Raw genomic sequence first — 12,714 nt, forward strand, 5'->3', positions numbered from 1 at the left:
CTCAAGCTTCATTCCCCATCCATTCATTCTTTTCTTCTTCCCTGTCAACACTGGGCACCATCTGTGGGCCAGTCACTGGGCTGTCTTCAAGCTGATGGGTGGGGAGGACATAGTGCCTACCGTGGTGTGGAGGAGAAGGACACAGTGTAGATCCCCCATGGCTGCAAGGTGCCCAGGCGGAGAAGGATCTCAGCCAGCCTAGGGCCTCCAGGGTTCCAGCAGGACACAAGACGGGAGGAGGGACCTGAGGAATGAGTAGGATAGGCTTCCCTGGGTCTGGTGAAGTGGAAACCCAAAGTAAGCAGGGTGTGTATCTTGTGAGCCCCTGCAGGGGGAGGAGAAAGGGGGGAAAGAAAGGAGGGACGGACAGAGGGAAAGGTGGGAAGACCCGTGTCGGAACTGTAGAGGACGGTTTGCTAGAACATACCGAGCTAACACTGTTCCTTCAGAGTGGTGTGAGCGGGCCAGGCTTGAGGCGGGGTGCCAGAGACTGTCAGGGCCTGGGGTACTTTTCTAATTGATTTTCTAATTGAAACTTGGAAGAAAATCTATTTCTATCTTTTGGTACCACTAGTGTTTTTTTCTACTCGTGGTATTTTTACACAATGCTGACGGTATTCTATTTTTAATGCTTCTATCTTTTTAACATGTTCTTATGAGCCCTTTTTTCTTTTGGTATCATTAGTACCGTTCTAGCAAATAGATACACCGTCCTTTACTTAGGTGCTGTTGTTTGGGGGCTTTTTGCCTGTTTCCTCATTTTGCTGTTTAAGTAATGCTGCATCATATACATAAAGCTCTTCTCCATATAAAAGATTTGTTCCTGTCATGTAGGGCATTGGTTAGCTTCTGGGGCCAGAAGCAGAGGCTGGGTCTGGTTCTTACTTTCGACAGGGATTGGGAGGTTGTTGGAGCCCTGAGAAGGGACGGGAGGCTGGAGGGCCGGGGCCACAGCAGCCATCCCTGGGCAAGGAGGCCAGGATGCTGCGGTCAGAGTAGCTGAGCAAGAAGAAGTCATAAGACCTGGTGGCCAGCTTTGGGGAGCATGTGCTGAGACAGGAAGGCAGCAAGCTCAGGGCAGCACGATGGACTGCCAGATGGTCACACAACACCATTAAAGTGACCTCATTGGGGCTGCTTATTCTGGAAAGTTGGGTAGAAATCTTGCAGACGCAGGCTAGCCTTCCAGGCAGTAGGAAATACAGGTTTGTAAGAGACACTAAGACCTGAAAGGACACTTGATTTCTCAAACAAAAATTGGGGCTGGCTGCCTGGGCCCAAGGGTGCCTGCCAGAGAGGCATGGCAATGAGGCTGGTCACAGAAGCTAGGCCAGCTCAAGGGAGCCCAAGCTCCAAACCCAGCCCCCTTTTGGCTGGCATCGCTTTCCTTCTTCCTGCTTCTACTGAAGACCTTACGTTGTCGGGGGGAAGGGGGGAGCACCTGGGTGGCTCAGTGGTTTAAGCCTCTGCCTTCAGCTCAGGTCATGGTCTCAGGCTCCTGGGATCGAGCCCTGCATCAGGCTCTCTGCTCGGCAAGGAGCCTGTTCTCCCTCCCTCTCTGTCTCTGCCTGCCTCTCTGCCTACTCGTGATCGATCTCTCTCTTTGTGTCAAATAAATAAATAAATAATCTTTTAAAAAAAGACCTTATGTTGGGCTCAGTCCTCTTGGCACCTTATTTTTAAGCTTCTTTCATGGCTCTCTTGGATGGCTTCATGGTCAACCGGCAGTTCCACATCTCAGACCCAGACTGCACCTGAAGTTCAAGGTCCATTTCTCTGGCTGTGCCAGTCTGTTTCTCTGGCCTGCCCCCCAGCACCCTCTCCATCAGTGCATCTTCTTTGGTCACTCCTTACCTTCAGCCCCATGCAGCTTCCTCTTCCATGCTTGCTTCCTATTTTTTTTCCCAGCTCAAAGTTCCCTTGATCCCCTCAGATACTTTCGGAGACCCCACAGGAACCTTCATAAAGATGCGGGCCGCCACGATGACTTCCGGGGGCAAACTGGAGAGTAAACAACAGATCATCTCCGATTAGGAATGCTGTGTGGTCATCTCTCTGCTCTTTGTCTTGGGAGGAGCCTGGAATCTGGATCTTCAAGTGAAATCTCCCAGCATTTTAGTGTTGACAGTAAATTAACGTTTAAAAAAATGTCTATGAGGGCCAGATAAAGCACGTCACTGGCATGGTACTTGCGGTCACATCCATCCAGTCCGCCCCCCGCCCCCACTCCAGGCCTGTTTGGGAATGACCCTGAGATCTCCCACGCCCCCCTTCATTGCTTGATGTTCTTGTGTCTCTGCTCCTGGCTCTTGTCACATTTATGTGGCCATTACAGATGATAATGATGAAGCCTGTTTATCGGGACAGAAGAATGCATGTGAGTGGGGTCTTGATCATGTTTATAGAAACTGTGGCCTGCGGCTTCTGGTTTTGGTGAGCGAGTGCAGCAAACGTGTCCTGCTACACCCCGCCCATCTGTCAGCATTAAAAAAAAAAATGAGTCTGTCTGCTGAAGATGCTTATTTTTTAAACATGTCTTTTCCCGGTCGATTTTCAACTGTTTCCCTCCCTTAGGCCCATCAGCTGCATTTTAGACAAAATGACTTTTCTCCGTCATGGGGAGGACAGAGAGCATGTATTAAAAAACCATACAGTGCACGACTCTTAGGAGACCTGCTTCTTTTGGAACCCGAGAGAAATCTGTAGAACTCTCATGACCATGTTGGGACTGGCCCAGATGCATTTCAGTGCCTAATGCGTACGGCTCACAGACACTTCTCCTGCTCGGGGCACCCCTTACGTGCTCCTTCCCTCCTAGGCCCTGTGGTTGCCCGTGAAATGTGTAAAATGCACGTGCGAGGCGTTTGTGGCCTGATGTCTCATATATGTGACCATATCACTGTTGTCTGCATTGATTTTGAGTTCCAACTGTGGAAAAGCCCATTTTTCTGCTCACGGCATTTATTTGGGAAGCAGGAATAGGAGCAGTAAGTTCAAATGTTGCTGCTTTGGCTTAATCCGGGCAAAATGAAGCCTTTGAGAGAAGCGCAAAATTGGAAAACCTTTATTTAATGGAAGGTGATTGATGGCATCTGACAGCCTCAGAGGCCTCCACGCTTCTGTAATCTGCTACGAGTCTATCATCAAGGGGTCAGAAATGATCACAAAGTAGAATCATTTTTTTGATTACTGTTTTTGCTTGGTGTGGCTTGGAAAGATAAGGTGTGATTTCCAAGAGTGGCTCCTGTTGCTACGGGAGTGATAATGACACCATATGGGCCTCAGTAGGAGCTACCCCCCCCCCCAATGTACGTGTTCGTGCGTGTTTTCTGGTAATGTGCATTCACCAGTGACTTCATGGGCCTTCTGCTGGCCCTCTGGGACCCATAAGGGCTGGCTGGGCTGAGAAGGACCGTCAGGACACCTGGGACATACTCGAGGTACACTTCACCTCTCTTTTTTGTCCACTGCCCATGGTGGGGGAAGAGTGCGTCGACACCTGCTTGACATGTCTGGTCAACTCAACCTAACCCTTCAGGACTTGACCGTGACACCCAAGTGCTTCCCACTCGTATGTGGACTTTCTTTTGTATCTGTAAACTGATACGAGACGAAAAACTGGATTCTGGCTGTGACAGAGATCACCCGGGCTGGGGAAACCTGGGAGCAGGAGATCTCTGGCTATCTCTGTACTGGCAAGACCAGTGGCTTGGACTAGACGCTCTTTGAGGTTCTTCTGACTCTGTCGTCTGCTTTCCAGACCCCTTTGGAGAGAATCGGGCTCCCCCTTGCAACCCTGCTGTACCCGACGCATGCACATGGGTGACAAATCCGAGACGGGCCGGCGGTCTAGGCCAGAACCGCGTCCGTCTCGTCTCCTGAAGGCTGGCGAGCACCAAGTTGGAGGTTTGCAGGATTAAATCATAGCCGAGCCAGGGTTTTGACCCGCACCGTCACGTGTTGCTGCATTGGTTTTAAGTGTTGTTAACCAACGTCTGTCATCTTTCTCATTGGAACAAAACAAGAAAGTCAGGGAGATTTTTAATGGACGATACAGAGAAAGTTGGGTGGGTTGATAAAGGTGGAAAATAAAGGAAGGGGGAGTAACTCCTGGGTTTTGTGTTCAAGAGTAGTAGCTAGAAAGAGATTCCTAACGCTTTTCTCTCAAGTTGGGCTATTTTCACTTAACGTTTTTAGAAGAGAGTTGGTGGGCTTTTTCTTTTTTTTCTTTTTTTAAAAATTTTTGAGAAACAGCTCTAAGATTGAAGTTTTGAGTACAGGTTTTCATGCCTCTCCCCTCTTAAAAAATATACTGCTAAAATGCATTAACTGGACGCATATCTGGGTTTAGGGTTGTTGAAGTCGCACTCATTTACAAGTGGATTATCTTCTTCGTATGTCATCAAAACAGAAATTCAGGTATCAGATTATCTTCCTGATCTCCTGTGTCTGCTCTGTTTAGGGAGCCTCCTGGCCCCCGCCGGGTTTTGGTGGGTGCTCAGTGAATGGGGCGGTTTGCTTGGACACTGGCTGTGAAAGCCAGCATCGCTTAGGAGAAACCGCCACTGCTGAAAAAGTTGAGCAGTTGTCATTTTAGAAATCGTGACAGTTAACAGCCAGCCCTAGTACCGTCTGACTGTGTACACGGCGCCTCTGCTGGTGGGCGCACGTGGTGTGGTTCCGTCCCCTAGTGAATCCCCACTCTACTGGCTCTTCACCCTGCCCCTGCTTCAGAGCCTGCCTGGAAAGCAGGTCAAGTGCAAAGCGATGCTTACGGTCCAGAGAACCTGCCGTTGTGACTTCCTCTCGAGCCAAATGGACTTACCCACCTGGCACCTGGAAGGGCAAACGTTGGGACGCAGTCAAAGGGATTGGGTAGTTTTAAGGGAATGCGTAGTATTCAAAAAAATAGACCATTCTCCCTTACTGAGCCCCTGGGACATGCAGTGTTATCAGCCAGATACTAACCTTTAAAAAACTCAACTCTCGATGTTGTCATGTTCATTAAAGCTTGAGAGAGTCCTTCCTCACCTCACCCCAGCCTCACCAGTGACTCAGTATTTAATCTCCAACTCACCTTTTCTTTCTGTCGCAAGGCCAAGCAATCATGATGATTTCCAGTCATTGAACCGGCGTTAAATTGTTAAGAAAAATTGATCTGGGACTCATTTTAAATCATTGATGAGTTTTCTCTGCTTGCACGTGTGAACAGTCAGATCAATTTCTCCGGATTAGCAGCAGAACGCTCTTAGTATTGGACTTGAGTCTCAGCGGTCCGTGACGCAGGCGCCTCGGGCCTCTGCTCATGTCCGCACGTCAGGCACACACCTGCGTTTGTGTGCCCTCAGCAGTCTCCCCGTGTCCACGTACTCGTGCTTATTAGAGATTTCAGCCCTTGAAGCAATAGCGCCTTTCAGAATGACTTTGGGATTTCTGAAAAGCCTTATATATTTTAAAATTTTCTTGTAGCTATGGATCTGAGAGTTTTCATTGTAGTGTTGGCATCGGTCCTGTATAGTTTCCCACCTGTAAGTACACAGAGAGGCGAAAAGAAACTGGAAAATGGTCACTTTCAAAAAAAAAATCTTGTTTATTTCAGAGAGAGAGGGAGAACTTGAGTGGGAAGAGGGGCAGAAGGAGGCTCCCTGCTAAGCAGAGAGCCCAACGCAGGGCTCGATCTCATGACCCTGAGATCAGGATCTGAGGCAAAGGCAGATATTTAACCAACTGAGCCACCTAGGCGCCCCAGAAAATGCTCACTTTTAAGAATGAATAAATACAGTGGTTACGCAACACCATGAAAGGACTTAGGGCCAACCTAACCACACACTTAAGGATGGTTCGCATGTTAAATTTCATGGTACATGCATTTAACCACAATAAATTTTTTTTAATTTAAAAAACAAATGAGAGCGCCTGGGTGGCTCAGTTAGTTAAGCGACTACCTTCGGCTTGGGTCATGATCCTAGAGTCCCAGGATCGAGACCCACATCGGGCTCCCCGCTAAGCAGGGAGTCTGCTTCTCCTGCTGACCTCTCTCTTTTCATGCTCTCTCTCTCATTCTCTCTCTCTCACATAAATAAATAATAATACAAATAAATAATAAATAAATCTTTAAAAAATAAACTTTTCATTGCATGAAATTATGGCAAAGCTATAGTAATACAATTTCTAAGATTTCTTGGCGCCATTATAAAATGACAGAATTTTAATTATATCGATCCAGATTTGCCTAAGCAAAACAGAGAAGGGAACAAAAATGCCCTCAAACACTAGAGGACCTTTCACGAATAAATGTAGGGGAATGAAGCCTTACTGTTGCCCTATCTTTATTATTCCTGTTTGTATTGGGAAAGCACAGGTAACTGATCCCTGATACATCCCTATATCAAAAGTATTGGCACTTTATTTCTGAAACCCGAAAGGCAGGTTTTCTTCCTGGAATGTTTGGTTTACGGAGACTCCCTCTTCCCGTCATCAGCCCTCTGGCATTAACACTTTTCACACAGTTTGAGTAATGTGATTCATAGCATTTTCATCCTAGATAACTCAGGGAGGGCCTTTGCCCCACCTTGCTGCTCTGACTTCATTTTGGCTGCAGGTAATGAAGCCTCTCCCTGTGCGCTCTGTCTCCTCTGACGTGTGTTTTCACTTCGGTCGGGACGCAGGCTCCCCTTAACCGTGACAGCGAGCCTGTTTTATACTCGCTGCGCCTTCCTCAGCAAAGTGAAACGTCCAGTCCTTCTGAACAATGGTCGACCTCTTTGTGACCCAAACTGACGTCCCTTCTGCCTGCCTTTTCAACTCTGCTTCTCTTTCTTCCTGTTTTTTAAAGTGATCTGGAGCGGCTTCTGTGGTTTTCCTCCTTCCATAAGTATTTCTAGCTGTGTCTAATATTTTGGGTAGCACGTGCGGGGTCCAGTCAACTTAATAGCCAGATGTGCTGGACTTTCAATATTCTTCCCTCACCACCAACCCCCCTCCCCCCACCCAAAGCACCTTTATTGCCAGGTGGCGAAAATTCTAGACCTTGGGCAAATTTTTCAGAACAAGAGCCCTTTTAGCCTGTCAGTACTAAGTAAATATTTCTAAGCACTTTGCAAAGTGCAGACTGTAATTGTGATACAATTTTATATATGAGGGGAGAGGGAAAGGAGAGCCATCTGGAAGCTTCTCTTTGTCCTGTGGCTGTTCTAATGCTCGCACAGCTGAACAGAATAACATGCTGGTGGCAAATTAGAAGATTTAGGTATTTTTTAAGGCACATATTACATGGGTTTCTTGTTTTTGTTTTTGTTTTTGTTTTGGAAAAAGATCAAATTACTACTGATAATACCGGTACAGCTCAGAATGCACGTGGTAGTTTTACTGAGTTTTTCTGTCCAAGCAGCATGCAAACTTGTTTATCTGCTCATTTCAAAGAAGCCAAATCAGAGGCCTCTGGCATTGCTGGAACACTGTCGGGTTTGCAGGTGATGGAAAGTAATAAGGAGCGCCTTGGAGAATTTCTGCCTACAGAGTTGAGACTCTATCCAACCTTTTTCCTCCCTGGGCTGATGGGTTTGTTTTGAAGGTAGTAGTTACTCCCACAGGCGGTAATGTCTCTTCTCCTCCGTGCTGATGTTCCTAGTTTGGCTCAGGCTCCTGAGTTCTGGCGGGAGAAGGCCAACAACACATTTGACCCTTGAACCACGCAGGGTTGAACTGTGCAGGTCCATTCATACATAGAATTTTTTTCAATAAATGCAGTATAGTCCTGCAAATATATTCTCTCTTCCTCGTGATTTTTTAAATAGCATTTTCTTCCCTCTAGCTCTGTTTACTGTAAGAATGCAGGGTAGAAAACATCCAACACACAGAACATGTGTTAATGGACTGTTTCCAGCAAGGCGCTACTGGAAGGTCAGCGGTAGGCTGTGAGTGGATCCATGTTGGGGGAGTCAAAAGTTACTACCTATATTTTCAACAGTGTGTGGGTCCGTGCCTCTAACACCTCTTTGCTCAAGAGTCAAGTGTCATTCTAAGTAGCTTCTCTGAGCTCACAGCCCTGGAGCGTGAACATCCCCCAGGGGCTCGCCTTGATGGGCTCTGGACTATGACAGTCAGTGGAGCCCTAACCGTTCACTCTTAAGCTGTGTCTCTGGCTCTGGGTGCTGGGTTCTCCCTGTGCGCTCTGTACTCTCCTCTGTCCTCTCTTTCTAGGCCTTTTTCTTCTTCTTTCCTGTTTTCCTTCAGGAAAGCTTTCAGACTCCCAGCCGCCTTTTCCTCACTGCTCTTCGCTATTCATCATTTCATTAAAAGAACGTGCCTTCTGGGGCGCTTGTGTGGCTCAGTGGGTTAAGCCTCTGTCTTCGGCTCAGGTCATGATCTCAGGGTCCTGGGATCAAGCCCCGCATCAGGCTCTCTGCTCAGCAGGGAGCCTGCTTCCCCCTCTTTCTCTGACTGCCTCTCTGCCTACTTGTGGTCTCTCTGTTAAACAAATAAATAAAATCTTAAATATATATATGTGTGTGTGTGTGTGTTTACAAAGGCCTTGCTTCTCAGCTTCCTCCTGCCCTCCCAGCCAGCTTCTGCAAAGCCTTGTCCTCCTCTGCTCTCTTGTGTGTGTCCCAGCCAGCCCCTTTCTGCCCTCGCTGAGTCAAGGAGCATGGAACCATCTGGAAGTGTGCTACTGAACAGAAGACAGAAATAGTCAAGAAGTACATTTTTATAAAAGTTATGGTATCATATCTTTATGATATACTCTACAGCTTACTTTGTAAAAATATGTCTTGTGTACATAAGCTTGCCATGTCCATGACTCATTTTAAAGTGTGTTGAAGCTAGTGAATTAGTACCTGAGTGATGCCTCATGACTGTGTTTTTGCCAAGTTGAAGACTGAAGCTACCTTCTCCCGACTCATTTTTACTTCCTTGTAAAAGGCGTTTGGGGTTTTGTTCTTTGGTCGTCTTAGCAGTATGGCCGCCATTTTGATATCAGTTAGACTTAACCGAGAAGGGTCTGTCATGCGTTGGCTACTTAGTGTGGAAAGCAGTGGAGATCACTTTGGTTTAGGAATTCGCACAAGGGTTGCTTCACCATCTTCTAGAGATGTCTGATTTTATCTAAATAATAAAGTCAGGTTGTAGTTTTGCGATAATAACCATAGATGAAGCCTTAACTCTTTCTGGTAATGAGGATGGATAGCTGCTTAAAAAACCTTTTTTAATCCCTCAGTGCTACCAGTCAGGGGCCAAGCAGGAAAAAGGGTAATCGTACTAGGTATTTCAGACAGAGGAGATTTAATACAGAGAACTAGTCTGAAGGATTGAGAGAATAAAAAAAGGAGGATGAGGTAATCCAGTCATTGTAGCTGTGTGAGGCAGCTACTGCTCATAGACATGGGAAAAGGAAGGCACGGAACTGTGTTCCAGAACACAGGCACATACTCATGCTGCCCTCTTGGGACTGCTGCCCGGCCAGTGCTGGAACAGCTGCCCGGCCAGTGCTGGAACAGCAGGGCCATGTTCGGATGACCATCAGACCAGAGGAGACCTGGCGCTGCGCAAGAGGCTGCTGTGGCTGCAGCTGGGATCACTGAGGGAATCGAGAAACTTGCAGAGACCCTGCTGGAGGCAGATGAAGGAGAGGAAGAAGGAAAGCTTCCATCCTTCTTGCTTTCTGAACTCTTTCTAGTACCTAATACTGGCAGAATCTAATAGGAAGCTAGCTGGCAAGGGAATCTGGGAAAAGTGTTTTGCAAACTCCAAAGGTGGTTTGCAAACTGCAGCATGACAGAGTGAAGAAGGGCAGGTGTACCTAGCGCTAAGAGACAGCAGATAATTCCTGGCCTATAGGCTCTTTACCTGGGGACCATTGAGATGTTCTCTGTATCTTTCTCACTGAAATCATCTGAGGTGTTTCCCCAGCTTTTCCTATTTCTCTCAGAATTGGGAAGTTCCTCGTGGACCTGTTGAACTGGAAAAAGATTTATATGTATAGAAAACTGTTTGGTTACAGTCATTCATCCCTAGCAATATGAATATCAGCCTTTCAGACAATAATACATTGTCATTAACAAAAAACAGTGTTGCTGTCATGTTGAGCTACTGGAAGAAATGATACCATTTCCATTGCTTGGCACGTGGGCCTACCATATTAAATAATTATAGATATGAACAAATGTACAACAATTGGACTTAATGTTTTATAATTAGGTTGGCTAATATTCTTCAGTTATTTAATTTCTCTTTGTGGAAGATCTGTGAAAAATGTGACAAACAGAAAGGACCATGGGCCACTCCCGGCAGGTTTTAGAGACTGGAAGGTAAAGTTGAAGAAACCTTCCAGAAATTAGAACCAAAGACAAGGGAGGTATAAAAATGAGAGGACCAGTCCAAGATCCTGAATAGTAGGAATGTCACAATGAGAAAATAGGGGCAAGGAAATTTTCCAAGGAAAGAATGCAAGAAATGTCCCTAGCACTGAGGGACAGGATTGACCATCTTGAAAGAGTCCACTAGGTACCCTGCTTAATAAATGAAAAAAAGACCCATGTCAAAGCACAATATAATGAAATTTCAAAACATATGGATAAAGAGAAATTCCTGTAAGTTTCCCAGAGTTAAGTGGAAGGGGGCACAAGAGAGTGGGGGAGAGTTTTCAAAGGACCTGAAATCAGTATGGCATCCAGTATCTCATGAAAAACACTGGATGGCAGCGAAGTATTGAGGAAGCTCCTGGCAGATGTACTTTCCTTAAATGAGAAAGTAACTCTAGAAAGGGGATCTCTGATGCCAGAAATGAAGGAGAAAAGTAAAAGAGAATTCCCTGGAGGATAGCGGTGGGTAGACCTGGGATGATAACTGCAACAGGCCAAGAAAATCACCATTCCAGAATAGATTTAGAAGTCAGCTAGATGACTTTTCCTAGATGAAAAAAAATGCACTGAGAGGCGGTTGGAGGGTGTGAGATTCGGTAGCAGGGAATCTAAGCAATTGAAAAAGAAAGGCAATTAGTAACTCCAAGAAAACAAAGAGTAGTGCAAAAAAAAAGGAAACATAGTTACAGTCATTGCTTATGAGTGACTATGGCACTATTTATTATGGCATAGCCATAATAATTTAGACTTTAGTTGTTAAAATAACCTAAACGTATGATTTAAGTATATGATATGGTAGATGGGAAATAGAAGAGGTGGAGTTTAGAACTAAATCCTTCTGTATGAAAGAGGAAATGACGATGTAATATCTAAAATGGATGGAATTTAGAGATTGTGGAATTTAGAGAATATAGAGTTTATTAAGTAAAAAAGAATTCAAGTAACTTTTGAGTAGAGTTCCTTGTATACCCTTAGTTGAATATATTCCCAAAATGAACTGTAGAAATCTCAGACTCCACTAAGAGGTTTGTTGTTGGGAGTGGTATTAGCAGAGTATTTCTGAATCTACTTTGTGTGTTAGTTGGAGAGAGAAAGAAAGTGAGTAAACATATCAATGCACTTAAAAACCAGCGAGATACAGGGGCGCCTGGGTGGCTCAGTGGGTTTTGCCTCTGCCTTCGGTTCGGGTCATGAGCTCAGAGTCCTGGGATCGAGCCCCACATCAGGCTTTCTGCTCAGCAGGGAGCCTGCTTCCTCCTCTCTCTCTGCCTGCCTCTCTGCCTAGTTGTGATCTCTGTCTGTCAAATAAATAAAATCTTAAAAAAACAAAACAGGGAGATACATATAGCAAGTGGGAAAAGTAAGAATGAACTCTTTCATGTTAGATTTGAATTCTGAGTATGATTACAGTAATACATTGATTAAAGAGTAATAAATCTCCTGCTTTCAACCAGAGAAGGAACCTAGAAGCAATTCTATTCCAATAGCAGTGAGTACAATGAGTACCCAGCTCTCGGTTTCTAAGTGCTATTCACCATGAAGAGGAACCAGGGCTCCTTGCAGAAACAGCTAATTCTGGGTCTAGGGCAGAGAAATGTAAGACCAGGCTAGACTCTCTTGTGTCAGAAGTCTAGGAAACGTACAAACAATGATGAAGGCAAATCACAAGACTGTAGGAGCTGCCTCAAAGGGACACCCAATGGTCAGATTTGGGGCAATTGAAGGAATAAAAGTCATAATCATGGTAATAAACACTGGGTTTACGAGTCTACATCAATAATCAAAAAAGGCAGAGGTGGTGCTGGGGAGAGGGCCTTCTTGCCAGCTAGTAAGTAGAGAAGAATAATAAAATCATAAAATCACCGTTTTGCAACTGTCAGTATAATTGTTTCAGAATCATCCGTGGATGCGGAGCTGGTCGGTGAAAAGGTTGTGGGAAGTGGGATATTCTCAATCTCAAATTATAACCTCGCAGCTTATTTATTAATCATAACGGAGGAAAGATACTTGAGCCAAGCCAGCGCACTCAGGGTCACCAGCACTGGGGACAGCCCAGCGTTGCATGGCTCCAGGTGTGACCCAGCGGGAAGTAAACACTCCATTGTATTTATGTCAAATCGTTAACCCTGATCTATATCAAGAAATAATAAGAGTAGGGGCACCTGGGTGGCTCAGTGGGTTAAAGGCTCTGCCTTCGGCTCAGGTCATGATCTCAGGGTCCTGGGATCGAGTCCCACATCGGGCTCTCTGCTCAGCAGGGAGCCTGCTTCCTCCTCTCTTTCTGCCTGCCTCTCTGCCTACTTGTCCTCTCTGTCAAGTTAAATAAATAAAATTTTTAAAAAAAGAAATAATG

The 12,714-nt window shown here is 45.7% G+C and overlaps 1 protein-coding gene across 4 annotated transcripts in view; it reads left to right on the top strand.

The window, feature by feature from the left end:
- The window catches only part of STX8 (syntaxin 8), a 244,800-nt gene that overhangs the window by 155,702 nt on the left and 76,384 nt on the right, over positions 1–12,714 (top strand). The gene's annotated exons all lie outside the window — the stretch shown is intronic.

This window comes from Mustela lutreola, chromosome 15 (assembly GCF_030435805.1).
Source record: "Mustela lutreola isolate mMusLut2 chromosome 15, mMusLut2.pri, whole genome shotgun sequence".
Taxonomy (NCBI): domain Eukaryota; kingdom Metazoa; phylum Chordata; class Mammalia; order Carnivora; family Mustelidae; genus Mustela; species Mustela lutreola.